Genomic DNA, 5,000 nt, shown 5'->3' on the forward strand with positions numbered 1-5,000 from the left:
TAATGACTTTTTTTCTTTTCCTCTCTTATTTCAGTGATAAATGAAAAAGAAACAAACAAGAAAATAAAGGAGAACAAATAAAGACAGTGAGAGATAGACGAAAATAAAGAGAATGAGAGAAAAAGAGAAAAAAAAACATTTCCTTACATTCTCTCTCTTTCTTAACGGAGAGAAAGAAGAGGAATAAGGAATAGAGAGAGAGAGAGAGAGAGAGAGAGAGAGAGAGAGAGAGAGAGAGAGAGAGAGAGAGAGAGAGAGAGAGAGAACAAGACAAACGGGATGAAGCCAAAGAAAGAGAAATAAGGAATAGAGGAAGAAATAAGGAAAGAATGAATAGAGGAAGAAGAAGAAGAGGAGAAATAAGGAATACAGGAAGAAATAAGGAAATAAGGAATAGAAGAAGAAGAAGAGGAGGAGGAATAAGGAATAGAGGAGAAGACAGGAGAAATAAAGGAATAGAGGAAAAAATAGGAAAAGAAAACAAAATAGAAAAAAACAGAGGAAGACGAAGAGGAGAAATAAGGAATAGGGGAAAAAGAAAGAGAGAAAACACAAAAAGAAACAATAAACAAGGCAAAGAGAAGACGAAGCAAAACAAAACCACCTCATCCTACCAAGTCCAGTCAGTCTTGCGGGAACAGTCAGAGAGGGAGGTTCTGCCGCGTTTCCTCTCCCGACTGCCACCCACGCACCATCCACGCACGCACACACACACACGCCTCCAGTGCATAGCCTTATACCAGTGAAGGAAACAAGTGCCTTAAGGATTCCAGCGTTGAGAGAGAGTGTCCTAGTGCCGAAGGATAAGTTGGTAGGATTAATACAAGGATATACGTGGAAAAAATTGATATCCTAGTGTTTATGACAAGGTCCCCCGCCTCACGAGTCGCTTCTGAAGGGACTGAGACGCCCACACGTGCCTACTTACGTGCACTCACCCACTCGTGCATATAAGGTAAGTAACTGTGTTTAATTTTTACTTGTATTATTTTTTTCTTGCTTTTATGAGAGAGAGAGAGAGAGAGAGAGAGAGAGAGAGAGGGGGGATGGGGAAAGGGAGATCCATATAGAAATACAAGCACGAACTAGCACGCACACGTACGCGCACACATATACAGGAGTACATTCACACACACACACACACACACACACACACACACACACACACACACACACACACACACACACACACACAAAGAAGCAAAAACATGATTTGTGTGTGTTTGTGTGTAAGAGAGAGAGAGAGAGAGAGAGAGAGAGAGAGAGAGAGAGAGAGAGAGAGAGAGAGAGAGAGAGAGAATCCACACTTGAAAGCATACATATATATACACATAGATTTTGCAATAAGCGAGAATTGGAGCAGAGAGAGAGAGAGAGAGAGAGAGAGAGAGAGAGAGAGAGAGAGAGAGAGAGAGAGAGAGAGAGAGAGAGAGCAGCGTGACAATACCTTCATCTCACGACAGAACAATCACATCTCAGTTTTCTCTTTTAAATCACCTCTTTAAAAATCAACCGGAAAGAAAATAGGAATCCGGCTTGACATGCACTTGCGGCTCACAAAATAGTAGTAGTAGTAGTAGTAGTAGTAGTAGTAGTAGTAGTAGTAGTAGTAGTAGTAGGTGGTAGTGGTGACATGGACAACAAGGTAATAATAATGGTGATAATAATAATAATAATAATAATAATAATAATAATAATAATAATAATAATAATAACAACAACAACAATAATAACAATAATAATAAAGCAATGAATGACCTTTTCAGTCGCCAAGGTTGAATGAAACTCGCGTGGTTGAGTTTTCACGAAATCCGAACAAGAAGAAGAACAAAAACAAGTAATGATGAAAATAAAACTAATACACGAAACAGAGAGAAATCAAACCCTATCATTATTATTATTATCATTATTATTATTATTATTATTATTATTATTATCATTATTATTATTAGCGTCATCAATATCGTGACCTTATTTCTCCCGGAGGCGGCGTAGGAAGGGCGTGGCAAACAGAACAGAGAGGTCAGGTCACCGATGGACACACGCCACGCAAAGGTCAACAGTTACACACACACACACACACACACACACACACACACACACACACACACACACACACACACACACACACAAGGAGGACTCTTACATATTTAGGGAGAGTAAACAAAAAAATATAGGCAACACACTAGACAGACAGACAGACAGACAGACAGACAGACAGACAGACAGACAGACACAGACACACACAGGCAAACAAGAGACGGGAAAATAGAAAAAGAAGACAAAACTGAGACAAACTGGCTGACAGGTGAGCAAACAGACAGATAGACAGACACACAGACAGACAGACAGAGAGACAAACACACAGACAGACAGACACAGATATAGACTGGCAAACAAAAAAAAAACTGGAAGATAGAAAGAAAGCAAAACACAGAAAGAGACACAGATGAACAAACATACACAGACAGATAGACAGAGAGTCAGACAGACAAACAGACACAGGAAAACAGACAGAAAAACGGAAAACACACATACAAACACAAAACAAAAACAAAACAAATTAAAACATACATATTTTTTTTTCAGTGCAAACTTTGAAATATATAAAATACAAAAATCTTTCATATTTTACTGAAAGACAGAAAATAGACAGACAGACAGACAGACAGACAGGAAGACGTATCACTTCATGGCTCATTACCTCACGTTTCTTATTGTTTTTTGTCATTGTCATTAAAACTGTCATCATCATCATCATCATCATCATCATCATCATCATCATCATTGTTACTGCTATCAGCGCTATTGCCCTTTTTATCTTTCATTGTTGTAAAATCTGCCTTGTATTCTCTCTCTCTCTCTCTCTCTCTCTCTCTCTCTCTCTCTCTCTCTCTCTCTCTCTCTCGTACTTTCCTCTATGAACAAACGATGTACCGAACTTGCACTTGTGTGTGTGTGTGTGTGTGTGTGTGTGTGTGTGTGTGTACGCGCAGATAATGTTACTACACATCCCAAAACATATTGCTCTACTGAAACCATAACACATATACACACACACACACACACACACACACACACACACACACACACACACACACACGCACGCACGCACGCACAGGCACCGTAACACGTGATTAGCTCCAAGGTGGCAGGTAGCGGCGCCGTCATTAGTACACCTTTAATTACCTGCAGAACTGTAGCGCGTAATGAGGGAAGACTCTTCAACGCAGCTAACTACCGTGACCTCATTACAGAGAGAGAGAGAGAGAGAGAGAGACCACCACCACCACCACAACTACTACTACCACCACCACCACTACTACTACTGCCATAACCACCACCATCACCAGTACTAATAACAACAACAACAACAATAACAACATCAACCACAAACAAAATCTCCTTTAGTGAGAGAGAGAGAGAGAGAGAGAGAGAGAGAGAGAGAGAGAGAGAGAGAGAGAGAGAGAGAGAGAGAGAGAGAGAGATTGAACTATAAACTTTTCTCAGTCTTGTTTCTCAACCATGTCTAATAATAATAATAATAATAATAATAATAATAATAATAATAATAATATTAATAATAGAAGTAATCACAGTAATGTTGGGAATTGTGGCGAAAAGGAAAAGAAACAAAAGAAAAGAGGAAAAAAAAAGACCGCAAGAACAAAAACAACAACAACAACAATAACAACAACAACTACTACTACAATAACAACAATAATAGAAAAAGAAGGAAAGGAGAAAGAAAAGGAAGAAGGAAGAGAGGAAGAACAAGAACAAGAAAAAGATGAAGGAAGAAAGGAAGAACAAGAACAGAGTGAAAAATACAAGAACACGAATAACATTTACAACAAAAAAGAAACATAGAAAAACATTTACAACAAAACATTTACAACGAAGAACATTTACAACATAGAACATTTGCAACATAGAAGAACATTTACAACATAGAGGAACATTTACAACATAGAGGAACATTTGTAACATAGAAGAACATTTGCAACATAGAAAAACATTTACAACAAAACATTTACAACATAGAGGAACATTTGCAACATAGAGGAACATTTGCAACATAGAAGAACATTTGCAACATAGAGGAACATTTACAACATAGAAGAACATTTGCAACATAGAGGAACATTTACAACATAGAAGAACATTTGCAACATAGAGGAACATTTACAACATAGAAAAACATTTACAACAAAACATTTACAACATACAAGAACATTTGCAACATAGAAGAACATTTACAACATAGAAGAACATTTGCAACATAGAAAAACATTTACAACAAAACATTTACAACAAAATTAAAAAGAAAACCGAAGAAAAAAAAGAGAAACAAAACATACAAAAGAAAACGAAACAAAAAAAAAAACGAAAACAATAACAGACACACCACCACCACCACCACCACCACCACCACCACCACCACCAAAGCAGCTGCCAGGGAAAACGGGCGTCACACCTGCCTACCACTAAGGGCGAGAATGGACCTAAAAAACACAGCAAAATAACCCTTCAGGACACACGAAGCCCCTTAGGTCAGACTGGACAAGATCTTCATTGCAGTGTCCCTGGAGGAGGAGGAGGAGGAGGAGGAGGAGGAGGAGGAGGAGGAGGAGGAGGAAGAAGAGGAAGGGCAGGAGATGTGGGTGGGTAGGTAACTAGGTGGTAAAGGAAGAGGTGGAGGAGGAAGAGGAGTGGGTGGAGGAGGAGGAGGAGGAGGAGGAGGAATGTTGGTTAATGTCTTGGTAGGTTGGTAACTAGATGGAGAAGAAGAAGAAGGAGGAGGAGGAGGAGGAGGAGGAGAATAAGAGAGGGGGATGAAACGAGAAATAAAAAGAAAAAAGACTAAGGAATTTGAGATTAGGAAAGAAAATAGAATATGAAAAACACAGGAGGAGGAGGAGGAGGAGGAGGAGGAGGAGGAGGAGGAGATGTAGGTGGGTAGGTTAGTGAGAGAAAAATAAGACGAGGAGAAGCAAGAG

The 5,000-nt window shown here is 39.1% G+C and overlaps 1 protein-coding gene across 1 annotated transcript in view; it reads left to right on the forward strand.

Annotated features, from left to right (window-relative positions):
• Nucleotides 1-631: 631 nt before the first annotated feature.
• Nucleotides 632-5,000, forward strand: part of LOC123510022 (uncharacterized protein PFD1115c-like) — a 40,403-nt gene continuing 36,034 nt past the window's right edge. The window contains exon 1 of the mRNA XM_045264717.1: nucleotides 632-955. The gene's annotated coding sequence lies outside the window, so the exon portion shown is untranslated. The remainder of the gene's footprint in view (nucleotides 956-5,000) is intronic.

The sequence above is a fragment of the Portunus trituberculatus genome, chromosome 28, assembly GCF_017591435.1.
Source record: "Portunus trituberculatus isolate SZX2019 chromosome 28, ASM1759143v1, whole genome shotgun sequence".
In the NCBI taxonomy this organism is placed as follows: domain Eukaryota; kingdom Metazoa; phylum Arthropoda; class Malacostraca; order Decapoda; family Portunidae; genus Portunus; species Portunus trituberculatus.